The sequence below is a fragment of the Cynocephalus volans genome, chromosome X, assembly GCF_027409185.1.
Source record: "Cynocephalus volans isolate mCynVol1 chromosome X, mCynVol1.pri, whole genome shotgun sequence".
Taxonomy (NCBI): Eukaryota; Metazoa; Chordata; class Mammalia; order Dermoptera; family Cynocephalidae; genus Cynocephalus; species Cynocephalus volans.
In genome coordinates this window covers 105,224,620-105,238,776 of record NC_084478.1, presented here as the reverse complement: position 1 = coordinate 105,238,776, position 14,157 = coordinate 105,224,620, and the positions used below count along the sequence as shown (strand labels likewise).

Below are 14,157 nucleotides of genomic sequence, written 5' to 3'. Positions count from 1 at the left end.
TAATGTAAAAGAGTAAGCACATTTTACCCTTGCACGGGCCATCAGAAAAGAATTCTCAAGGTTGTTCTTATCATGAGTTATAAAAGGAATCTGACCACACAACTGTGATAATATGAAAAATTTTGTTTGCTTACATATTGTATTTCCTTTTCAGAGACACTAGAAAAGAGATGCTACAGTTAGAATGATAAAAATCTTTAAAGTATAGGACACAGAAAATATATGATGAAAATCTAGTGTTTTCTTTAATATAACTCTCACACAAGACTAAGCTGCAAATTCAATCAAGGATTTACTTAGAAACAAAGCATAAATACAGCATCAAGTATAAAGTATTTTTCATTCTCCTGGATGTTTTAATTCTATAATCCTTAGATGATGGGTTTCTCCACCGATGTTCATACTGATTCAGGGTTTTTAGCTTTACGGATTACTCTGTTTAGAAAAAATGAATATTCTTCACAAACAGGTTTATGAAAAGGCTGCAGAGGGTATTTAGGTAATTAAAGAGTAAATTAATCCTTATTGTTTTAGTGACTAAGCAAGAAAAAAATATATAGCATTTAATAAATCAGGCCCATATTGAATCTGTTTTGTTCTACAGCTTTTAACAACTGTTTGCATCCTAATAATGTGAACAACCTAAAAGAAGTATTAGTCTCAGAGCTCCAAAAACAAAAACAAAACAGGAGGCATGATATTGATAGTTCAAGTAGTCATACTTCTAGAATTTTTGGAATAGATCAGAACTGTGGTTACTGGAGGTGGGAAAAAGGGAGGGGCTGGGAGGTTAGTGAGAAATTGGCTAATAGACACAAAGAATGATTATATGTTCTGTAATATGCTAATTATCCTGATTTGATCATCACACATTGTACACACGTATTGATATGCAACTCTGTACCCCACAAATATGTAAAATGAATTATGTTTCAATTAAAAAGAAAAATTCTGGGATTACCTTATCCCACACAGGTAAAATATTTAAAATTTTGCATTATTATGCTCATACGCTAACCACTTTTAAGCACTGCAAGGTGACACAATTCAAGGACAAGCTATAAGAACAAAAAACAACACAAACCTCAAGGGTAATCTGTCTTAAGCAAGGCTAGCAGCTGTAGAGGAATCAATGGGAGGCTCAAGTTCCTAAAGAGAGGTCTTTACCTGGGATTACTGTCACACGTTCACAAAGTGCAACATTTTGAGAGTATGCTGGACATTCCAAATAATTAGGAAATTAAACTTTTTTTCTTACAAATTAACTAACCTCCTAAATCCTAAATTCCTAAAAACATTAGGTACTTAGGGAAAATTGCAGATACATCTTCCTAAAGGAAAGGAAATTGATCCCTATTTTATGAATTCTATGATGACAAAAACAAAAATTGAAAAAAACAAAACAAAGAACATGATACAAAACAACAAAAACCCACCTAGTTTTTCAGACATCAAATTGTACAAGTATATTACAGTTTTTTAAAAATGCACATGGCTAACACTGGAAAGTAAAAAGAAATACAAAAATAACACTGTGCTTATATGTCAATTTTATGGCTAATGTTCTTTTTCTTTCTCACAGGTATTACATTGTTTTGCATTAAAAAATTTCAGCTTTTGGCCATGCTTACTGATAAGCATTTAATTTTCAGAAATTGTTTTTATTAATAAATATTTATTCAACATCAGGTCCATTAACAATTTAATTTCTGTTACAAAATTTTATTGAGTCAATGGCTACATTTTAAAAAGGTAAGGCATAACATTTCAGTTAAATAAATATTTTAGCATCTTTGCTAAATATTTATTATGGAAATCAGAAAGACCTGTAGACAGAGTATATATATGTGTTTTTTTAGAATTAAAATATTCCCTTCAAAGCATGGACAAACATGGCTAAGCACTTGCCTTGTCAAGCTGAGAAATATCTTAGTTGGTCTGGAAGATAAACTGCTTAATCTCTATTGCAGCATTTATTTTTTAAAAAACCTCACACACCGAGTCCATTTTAACGTTTCAAACTGGCAGGGAATCATGACAAATAGGTGGTCTTTTTAATCTTTCTCGATGTATATGACCCTTAGACCAATTATTTTAAAATAAATGTATAATATTAAAATATAGTAGAAAAGAATTATCACTTGTTGAAGTGTATTTACTTTGTATTATCACGTCTTCAGTCTCTCTTACCAAGTCTACACTATTCACCATATCAGCCACTGTCTCTCTCAGGCCCTATTGTGTCGTTCAGTGTCAGCACAGAAGGCAACTAAGAACATTCGCTTTCATCAATTCTTCTGATTAATGACATTTATCCAATAATTTGCTTTTACAAGTGTACTGTTTGGATATATACATCTCTTGAGGTTGAACAAAAGTAATCAAATCTGAGTACATACAAAATCACCTCTAAAGTGTTTGGGTTGAAATCACGTTAAAATTTTGCATTACTATCAAATATCCAAATAACACTTGCTCAGATTGCCTAAGTGTCAGTGGTGGTTACAGAAGCATCCCTGCCTGTGCTTTCCTGCTCTTCCTCTCACCAGCCTCAGTGAGGCAGGGCCATGTGACAGATCTATTACTTCTTTTTATAAAATGCAAAAGGATGAACAAAATGACCTCTCTACAATCCTCTGTCTTGTATGTATCTTCGAACAATAAAAACACAAACAGCAGTTCCAAAAATTGGAATATTTGAAAAAGCTACAAAAGTTTTATATCATCTCAATAAGCTAAGTCATAATAAGATAGTGAGTCACTGTATTAACTGACAAAGGACCATCAGTTAATAAACCATATAGCGATTTTAATTGTAATCACCTGACCAATAAATGTTATACATAAAGATTAATAACTGAATTTAAATTAATTTTATCTACCTAATCTTTAATAACTCTCTGAAATTGTACATGAATACAAAATACCTTTAATAGGACAACACCTATTTCGATAGCTAATTCTGATCATTTCTCCTTTTTTCTAATAAATACTAATGCTATATTACGAAAGACAATAATATCTATATTTTACATGTTCAAATATATTTATAAAACTTTAGTTAGGCAGATAACAAAATATCTGAATAACTAATTGACACATAAAATATTTCTTTATTCCAAATACCCTCATTTCATTCAAGCCTGAAAAATTTTCAGTCTTGCCATGTCTTTGAAATTGGGCTGTTTGAGTACACAGAAACTAGCACATGGCCAGAGAGCCTAAGACAACATTTGAATGATCTACGTCAGTCACACTCAATCTTTCTGTGAAGGACCGCTTCTGTAGGTAATTTTCCCTTCTGCTGAGATTTAAGCCTATTTCTTCTTGCTTTGTCTTCAGTGGGAACTGAAAATAACTGGTCACTATCCTCTGTACAACAGCCTCTTACAGAGTGAAATTTCCCTTCTGTTCTCTAAACTAAACAACTGCAGTTAATTTAACCTCTTCACATTGACATTATTTTTCAAATGTTTAATTTTTTCATGATAATTAGAATCCATTCGAAATTTCCATTGCAAAGCCTCCTATCATCTTCTGGAAGTGGACAAATATCTTGATTTTGCATACAAGGCCCTTCCTGAGCTGAGTCTACCTTTCCAAGCTGCCTCCTGCTGTGCACCCTCTGATTACAATGGCTGGAGTGCACTCCCTGTCTCAGTTTTCTTATCTACAAAATGGGCATTAGATAAGTATGTATGCTCATAGACATGTTTTGTATAATTGCATAAGATAATGTATTATCATAACCACTATCATCATCCAGATTGGAAGTGATGAGACCCTACCTTAGCTTCCCATCTTTAGGCAAAGTGAGTCATCACCATAACCTAAGAGTCCCTCTGTGATCTGGCCCCACTACCACTGTGATCTTACCTCTAGATATTGACCTTTCCCACCCACCATCTCCACTTCAGCTATGCTGGACACAAGTACAGGGTCTTTATGTCTGCGTTGATGAAATCAGAAAAGCCTGAAGACAGAGTATGCATGGGCTTTTTTAGAATCATAATATTCCCTTCAAAGCATGGACAAACATTGCTAAGCACCTGCCTTGCCAAGCTGAGAAATATCTTAGTTGGTCTGGAAGACAAACTGCTTAATCTGTCTTGCAGCATTTATTTTTTAAAAAACCTCACATACAGTGTCCACTTCAATGTTTCAAACTGGCAGGCAATTATGACAAATAGGTGGTCTTTTTCCAGCCCCCACTTCCATTTCAGCTATGCTGGACACAAGTACAGGGCTTTTTTGGTCTGCTTTGTTCGCTTTTATACACTCAGCATCTAACACAATGGGTGGTATGTAACAGGCATTCAATACGTATTTGTTGACTGCACAAATGGGTGAAGATTTCCACCCATTTGCTTATATTCCTCCTGACCTCAGAATGCATGGTAGTATCCTACTTATCCTTTAAGGGGAAGGTGAACCAACATTTGTGACCCATCTATCATGTACCGATGAACCAGGCACTTTGATAAGTGCTTCGTACGTATCACTTAAAAAAAAATCCTCAAAATAATTCAATGAATTAGCCATTCATTACTCATTTTATAGATAAGATAGAGCACACAGTTTGACCTAATTCACACAGCTAATAAATGTTGGTGCCACAACACAGCATGGTAACTTATGCATATTGAGTGTTTAATACATATTACTGGATTGAATTAAGTGTCATTGGTGATGAACAACGAGTGTGGGGGAAGGGGAAGAATCATTCAGGGAGAGTGGTGGTTGCCAGTAATAATCCTCTCCCAACTTCCCTGAATAGAATAAATTCTGTTTTTGTTTTCTCATAGTGATTTATACATCCTCTAGATATAGCATTTATTCTTCAATATATGATTTTGTTTAAAAAGTCAGTCTCACCCACCAGATTGTGAACTCCATAAAAAGGAGAACTATATCAATTTTGTTCAGTAAATGTTGAATGAATAAATGCTACAGATAGGCCAAAGATAATTAGGGCTGATTCGATGATTAGATAAATCTTTAGTGACCTTCAAGCACTGTTTCAATACAGTGCCAAGTAGGCAAAATTAAAAGGAATGGATAGCCAGAAAGAGGAGGTAATGTGTAAGGATAATTTATTCAAAATATTGACTGCAGATAATAACCAGATATTTAATAGAGGGGGCAGCAGGGCCAGGAGCTGGAAAACAGTGAAGCTAGTGACAAAAGTTATTATAACTATTGTCCCGAATTAAGTTCAGCATAATTAGGCCTGAGGGAATCAGGCAAGAAATTCATTCTCCCAAGAAATAAAAATGAAAAATCAAGAATTTATGGGCTTTGACTACTTCTTTGGTTCTAAAACCACTGTCCCTGGGCCAGCCATATCAGCATCACCTGGGAACTTGTTAGAAATGCAAATTTGGGGCCTCCACCCCAAATCCACTGAATCAGAAACTCTGAGTATGTGATCTAGCAATTTGTGTTTTAACACATTAGGAAAAAAAATCTGATACCACCTCCAGGTGATTCTGACGCATGCCAAAGTTTGAGAGCCACTAGACAACTTTGAAGGAAATTTCCAGGTGACAAGGTGCTTGGCAATTGTCTACAGCTTGCCAGCATCCTCTCATAATTACTTTAAAATATAACAAGTTGAAATGTCAATGTTTTCAAAGCTCAGTGTCAATTTAAAACTAGAGAGGAACTGCCTAGCAATTTGTGGCATTTGAAGGGCAGAATCGCTCTGAATGTTCTTGATTAATTCACATAAAAAATGAGCCTGATTTGTATCATAATTTACCATCTACTTATCCAAGAGCAGATGAGCCAAACAGTATGCTCCATGCTGTGACGATTCCGGATACATTGTTCATAAATCTTCTAAACAGTCCCTCATCCTTCACCTAAAACTGTACTGAAAATACACTTAAATGACGCTATAGTGTGTGTTGTCTACTATGTACTCTCAGAGTGACGGACTAGAAAACCTAGCAGATCATTCGTGCCTTCCGACTGTAACTCAAGCTGCAAGTTCACTTCTTATTGGCAAATCTGAATTGTTGCTCACATATTTACCCAGGAAGTTTAAATCAGAAGAAAGTTTAAGTTGCAGACATCAGTTATCAATGCTTACCATAAAAGTTCTTGGATTGCGAATGTATTTCACCTGTCCAGATGTCAGGGCTAATGTGTTTTGGCCCTAAGGAGCCTAATGCCTTGACTCCTAAGCCAAACAGAGTTTACTCGTATGAAATCAGACTACAGTGGGTGTATGTAAAGAGAGCAAAGGGAGGAGAAGCATCATCCCCATCCATGACACTGGCATATGCTGACACTGAGTTTCCTGTGTCTGCATGCCCATTTAGGTTGAAGGCCAGGAGTAAGAATGTAGCTAGCTCGGTTCATGCGGTACCATACATTATATAGGAACAAAGCAGTGAACGTTATGCCCCTGTCCAAGAGCAATCATACACCTCAATTGCAGAGTGGCACAGACAAGTATCAGAAGGAGTAAAGGAGCAAATATCCAAACTGCCGCATGAGAATGGTTCTCTTCTGGAAAGAAGCAAGAATGTATGAGAGGAGCACCGGGTTTTCTTGCATGAATTGATGTAGAATATATATTGATCAGAGACAAAAACTGATTTTCACATAAAGAATATAAGAAATGAAGTGGTAAAGCAGTGTGGATATCACTTAAGGAAACATTTCTGGACGCATTTATGCAGGCCAATCTTTAAAGTATATTAAAACTTTAATGTGAGATAAAAGTCCATGTCTATAGACTGTATCTGAAGGAAACCCTTTCAGATCTCCCCCCTTTCCCCAGGTATTTATATAAATGGCCACATGAAACTCAGTAAACTTCTCAATAGGTCCTACACTCAGAAAAAAAAAATTGCCTAATCCCTCTGTGTCAAGGAAATAGTCCTAACATATAACACCACACAACACACATTTCTATATCTGATTGTCCTTGAAAAGAAATGGGATACTGAAATGCAATGAAGGACTCTCGTTGAGTCATTGGAATAAAACCATCCAAACTACCAATACAATCAGATAATTCAACTTTATTTCTTTCAGTAAAAAATTTCCCTAATCATGGCTTCTTTTTCCCCTATTATATTTGTATATTCATGGAACAGTTAATATTTAAACAATCATGAATGCTCCAGTGCATATATCAAAACAACTACTACTGCTTGCCAGTCTTGTTACAGCACGTGAATTCTAATGTTAGTCTCCTTTATTTAAACAAAATTAAGTTCTGTGCTCTCTGCCAAGGGTTGTTTACAAATTATTGCTTTCTTCAAAACCACCACACACCGCTACAACACTGAGAAAGATAATGTATTTTTAAGGATTGCAGTTACCATAAAGACATTAGCTCTGTAGCTCTGATCAGACAGGTTTAATACATGCTTTCCTGGCTTTATTTCTAAACCTGTCACCAAAAACGCTTTTCTGGGCACTACATGACCAGGGCTGACACTAACTCAGCCAAATGTAATTTACAGTGGGAAGATGTCTTAATTCTTTATGTAGGCCTGATTGTCCCTTTTTCACACTCTTGATTTTGGTATTATAATGGCATTTCCAACAAAAAGGGAACAGATGATATCAATTGTATAAAAGTCAAGCAATTTAAGAGTTTTACACTTGTTAGCTTAATTTATGGTAGCAATCTGTGAAAGGAGAGCTTAAGACTTGAAACCATGACAACATTAAATGGAATAAGGATTCATCTCAATTGCCACCTTCAGGCCCAGGAAGGCGTTCGTGATGTTAGTTTCTCAGAGAAGATGAATTCCGCACTCCTGCCCTTCCTGCTCCACCTCTCAGCACTTTCCCTTCTAGCGCCACTTATTCAAGGAGAATGCCCTCCACGTGCATCAGCCTGTGGTAGCCAGGACAACACTTGTACTCATTTTAGGAAAGGCCAGAATGAATCAATAAAATGTCTATACTTTACAATGAAAAGCTGGTCTGGTACTTTCAAGGGCTTTCAATTAATCAACCCATCCACAGTAGGCTTACCAAATAGAAATTCTTCTGTGAATAGTTTTAACAAAAATCAAATTATTTTAAACTGGTATAGAAACAAGTTACAAGCATGATGTTAATGGTTACACTCAGACATGGTTTAAGCATTTAACTAAAACTTTTAGCTTTTATTGTCCTGAGCATTTTAATTAACGAAACTGTTTTATATGTATAAGGTTTGAAAGTGGGTGGAATAAGTTTTTTTTTTCCCGCTGTACATAGCTTCAAAGTTTATCATCACCACCAGAAGGGTGCATAAAACTGATTTGCTATGTACATACACTGTAAATAAATGGCATTTGAAGGTTTAACATTAGTAGTTTTAGCTATTTAAGAACTTCGAAGGTCCAAGGCATGCTATGTTGAGAAAGCATAACTAGAATGTAGCATTGAGAAGCGGCTGTTTAGGAGTGAGTTACTTAACTATGTTGACGCTTCTAGTTATAGTCATTCATTTTCACTGCTGTCTATTGAATATTGTATGACAAATGAATACTGTATAACAAATTTTGGTTATATTCACCTATTGAACATTTCCATTATTTGTTCCATTTTTGTGTGTGTGTGTGAGAATCATTATTTATGATATTATTACAGATAATGATGCTGTGAACATTCTTTTTTACTGTAACAAAATATACATAAAATAAATTTAGTGTTTTAACCATTTTTAAGTGCACAGTTCTGTGGCATTAAGTACATTCATACTGTTGTGCAACCATCACCACTATCCATTTCTAGAACCTTTTCATCATCGCATACTGAAACTGTATCCATTAAACACTAACTCCTCTCACAACCCCTGCAAACCACTACTCTACTTTTTGTCTCTATGAATTTGACTATTCTAGATATCTCATGTAAGTGGAATCATACAGTATTTGTCCTTTGTCTGGCTTATTTCACTTAGCATTACATCTTCAAGGCTCATCTATGTTGTGTCATGAACAAGAACTTCATTCTTTTTTAAGGCTGAATAATATTCCATTATACATACATGCACATTTTGTGTATCCATTCATTCCTCAATGGACATTTGGGTTGTTTTCACCTTTTGACTATTATGAATAGTGCTGTTTATTAATATTGGTGAATAAACATCTTTTTGAGTCCCTTTCAATTCTTTTATGTATATACCCAGAAGTGGGATTTCTGGATCATACAGTAGTTCTATATTTAATTTTTTGTAATAACAGCCATACTGTTTCCTACAGCAGCTGCATGATTTTACATTCCCACCAGTAATGCACAAAGGCTCCAGTTTCTCCACATCTTTGCCAATTCTTGTCGTTTTCTGCTTTTTTGTTTTTATTTTTGGTAGTAGCCATCCTAATGGGTGTGAAATGGTATCTCATTATAGTTTTGATTGGTATTTCCTTAATTATTATGATGTTGAACATCTTTTCATATGCTCACTAGACATCTGTATATCTTCTTTGGAGAAATATCTATTAAAGTCCTGTGCCCATTTTTTAACTCAGTTGCTTGTTTTATTGTTGTTGAGTTGCAGGAGTTCTTTATATACTCTGGATAGTAATCTCTTATCCAGTAAATGGTTTACAAATATCTTCTCCCATTCTGTGGGTTGCCTTTTTACTCTGTTGATAGTATCCTTTGATGATGTGATCACTCTTGTATATGTCTCCAGAGTCCTTACATAAAAGTTTACCTACAGAATATGCTAGGAGTGGCATTTCTGGGTACTGTATCTTCCACATTTCTAGATAGCACCAAATTGTTTTCCAAAATGGATATACCAAGTTATAGTCTCACCAGTAGTTCCCTTTGTACCTTAGTCTTACCTCCACTTGATATTATCAGAATTTAAAATGTTTGCCAATCTCATGGGTATAAAATGGTATACCATTTTGGTTTAATTAAATCATAAGTATGAATACAAAATGGTACAGACACTTTGGAAAACTGTATCTTTTAAAATTAAACCTATACTTTCCCTATGACCTAGGATTCCCACTCTTAGGTATTTACCTAAGATAAATGAATTTATGTTTGTCCATAAATGTTGATACCAACATTATTTGTAATAGCCAAGAAGGAGAAACAAAACAAATGTCCATCAGCTGATGAATGGATAAACAAAATGTGGTACAGCCACACAATGGAATACTACTCGGCCATAAAAATAAACTGCCAATACATGCAACACATTATACTAAGTAAAAGAAGTCACACACAATACAAAATAACACGAAGACACCATTACTGTATAATTCCATTCATATGAAGGCTGAACTATGGTGATTAAAAGAAAATAAGTAGTTGCTTACAGCTGGAAATGGGGATTGACTGCACAGGAGCGTGAGGAAACTACACTGGTTGATTATGGTGGAGGTTCCAAGCTATATACAAATACCAAAGTTATCAAACTGCACACCTAAAATGAGTAGATTTTAATATATGTCAATTATACCTTAGTAAAGTTACTTTAAGTAATTATAGGTTAGATTCAAGTCTCTCTTGACCATGAACACATTTTACTCCTGATAAAATAACAACACGACAAACAAATATCCTCAGGAGATGCTTTAAGAAGCCAACGAGTACCCTCACCTTTCTCATACACTTCATGAGAGCTGAAATTTGGAAGCATAAGGGATCTTAAAGGCCAGGCAGTGATTGATGGAAAAATCCTTGGAATTAAGCATCTTCATCTTTCCCCAAGTCTTTGAATACAGCTTATAATACTTTCCATTTCCCTCAGCACAGGTTTCCAAGTAATGTACAGTTGGCCCTCCATATCCATGGATTCTGCATCAGTGGATTCAACCTACCACAGATTGAAAATACTCAGAGAAAAAAATTCCACAAAGTTCCAAAAAGCAAAAGTAGAATTTGCTGTGTTCTGAGTTCTACTTTGAATCCACACAAATGAAGTGAAGTGTAGGCATTGGATTAGGTATTCTAAGTAATCTAGAGATAATTTAAAGTATACAGGAGGATGTGTGTAAATTATATGCAAATACTGCACCATTTTATATTAGGGACCTGCGCATCTGTGGATTTGGGTATCCACGGTGTGTCCTGGAACCAATCCTCTGCAGATACCAGGGACAGCTGTATTCTGCTTTAATATGTGTGTCTAGCTGCTTGCTTCAATTTGAAGATTGAGCTCCTTTCTCTAAACAGTCAGCCTCTGAATAGCTTATATGTCTCCTCATACCAGGTTGCTTGAATCCTAGAGTGATCCCTCATACTGAGCACTAAATAGCAACTTTCTTCATTCTTATTTAACTTCTCTAGAAAATCTCATGACATCCTTCTGCTAAAAGAAATATTATTTAATTTTTGTGCCTAATTAGTGAATCAGGAGGAGTGCGGACATATAACAGTCATACAACAGTACCATTACTGTTTTTGAACAGGCACTGATTAACTTTATCCAAAATTGAAAAAATACTAACAATTATATAGAGAAAGTAGGTAGGAACTTGAGAAGCAGTTTTAAAGATACTCTCATTGTAGCATAAAAGGGAGGAGAGTATTCTGAGAATCTAGATTTAAAATGAAAAAAAAGAAAGAAAAGAATAGAAAAGCATGAACAGCAAGGCTTTGTGCTTGTCCCCATGATAGAAATCAGGAAAAGCAAAACTGAAGAGACTGGGGGAGAGAAGCAAAGTACATGTGGTGAGTGGGGTCTGTAATGTTCTTTTCCTTTGCAAAGGAATGGAGCAGCTTACAGTGTGAGACATCATCTAACAGAGTACTTTATTGTCTTGTAGTTAGTTAGTCAGTGTTTATGAGCAACATAATTTATTTTTCATGTGTGCAATTATATAAAATCCATTCACCTCTCCCCACACACACGTCTCTCTGTCTCTTGCTTTAGTATTGCAATGTTCTATATCTGGCAACTAGCTCATAAGCTCTTCAAGGACTGGAGACGTATGTTTTATTTTTCTTTATCCCTGCAAAACGTCTAGCGCAGGGTTCCACAGAGAGTAAAGGCTCAATAAATGTAGCCAACTTGCTGCCCCAGTACTAACTAAAAAGGAATTAAGTGCATATAAATAATTTTTAGAATCACTAAAATTACCACAGAGCTTTATTTTAGTCCTAACTGCCACTTTATAAACCTCCTTCCATGGTCCTCAGCTCTCCTTGTTAAGGTTTTGCACTGCCTTCATTAGGATGGCTTCGGTTGACAGGACAACCAGTTTGTATGATGACTGGTAACATTCAGTCACAGTAGCCACACATTTTGAACAACAGTCTCATACAGGGTAGAAATCTCCTTTGAACAGAGCTTTTATAGAATAAAAAGCTATTTGTTTCCAAACTTACTAATTATATTCACTAAATGCTGTTCATGTTGTCAACTTTCCCCCACTGTGAGAATTACAAAATCAGTCATAAGATTAAACTCAGAAAATGACTACAGCAATTCACAGAATACTAAGCCAGCTGGGTTCATTTAAATCCTCTATGGAAACGGTCTTAGTGGCGAACCAAGGAAGACCTACAGCTAGTCCCATAAATCATCATTTTTTTTTGTCTGCTCCAGTGCTGAAAATGTTTATTGCCATCACTGATATATGGGGAACTCATCAAGAACTAAAGAAAAGGTGTATTTGTAAACTAGAGAGTTATTCATCTCTACCAGCTAGACTGTCCAACAGAACCGTTAACGATATACATAATTGTTTAGTCCCAGTAACTTCAACAAGTACAGTGATGGCACAGTGTTATTTTGAATGTGCTTTTTGTATTAGTATATGAGGATAACATTCGTTTTAAATTAAAAGGAAATACAGCTGTATTCATTTTTTGTTTCCTTGAAACGTGTCTGTATTTAATGAGTCAAAACCTAAGCCATACATGAGTCCTCTACAGAAAACAAATTACACCCTTCACTACAGTTCTATATACAAATATATATTGTTGGCTTTTTAATACTTATTATCTGTCAACTGTTATTTTTCAGTTTACAAGTCTGTTAATTTATGTATAAGAAGAAACGTTTAACTTAGTCCTGTTTCCGATCATACAATTCTGAAAACCACCCAATTCTTCTCACTCTTTCATTCTCCTTCTCTCTCACTCTGTCTCTCAGTCTCTCTGTCTCTGTTTGCCTCTCTCTGTCACTCTCACTCCACACCCATGTGCACACACACCATTTTTGGCTTTTAATTCATTTTCCTTGGTCCTTCCCCTAATACAAAACTGTTAAAAACTGGAATCTCTTCCATATCAAAAAGGTCATGTGTTTGCATAGGGGATTACAATAACTAGTACACAAGGAAAAAGTGTCATATATACATATATATACCCCTCACAGCGAATTACCTAGACATCTACAAAGCAGTTATAACTGTAACACGCAAGTTAAACTAAGAGATATAGGCTTCACAATATTAATCATCACAGTTAAGGGCCTGGTGTGTGTGTATCTGTGTGTGTGTGTACGTTAAGTGCCAGAACATAATAAGTATAACAGAAAAAAAAATATGAGTCTCCAAAGTAGTTAGTATTGACAAGGAATACTAATCAAGTCTGCATCAACTAAATTACATTTACAAACTACTGTTCTCTAGAGAATTTAATAAGTTCAAAATTCAGAAGTATAATGAAGTTTTCACACAACCTAAACTATGGTGCTATAAATGTGACAATATCTAAACAGATGTAATCAAATTGTGAGACAACAAACAAGTGTTACATTTAAAGTATTAGCTGACTAATTTGCACCAATGAATGTAAATTAATGAATATTTCAACTTAGAAAAAAAAATCTTTAAATAAGCTCATGGGACCTCTATATTTTTAGAGGCAAGGAAGAGAATAAAGGTGTGAGTTAGCTTCTTTAAATCAGAGCTAAAGTTTTCAAAAAAGATATTCTGAGACATACCCTTTCATTATTATAACAATTTGAAGAAGTAATCTATAAACCTTGTTAACTCCTGTGCCTGACATGATCATATAACTTTATTTTTTTATTTTAACTTCTCAATATACACTGTAGTTGATTTTTGTGTCCCTTTACCTGTTCCTCTTTCTCCCCCTCCTTCCCCCACCCAACTACATCATATCTGTTCACTTGTCTTACTTAACAAGTTCAAGGAATTGTGGTGATTGCTGTGTCTTCTCCCCCCACCCTTTGTTTGTATATTTATTTATTTATTTTTAGCTCCC

General features: G+C 35.1%; 1 protein-coding gene across 2 annotated transcripts in view; it reads right to left on the bottom strand.

Annotated features, from left to right (window-relative positions):
• Positions 1–14,157, bottom strand: part of DIAPH2 (diaphanous related formin 2) — an 834,932-nt gene that overhangs the window by 386,411 nt on the left and 434,364 nt on the right. The gene's annotated exons all lie outside the window — the stretch shown is intronic.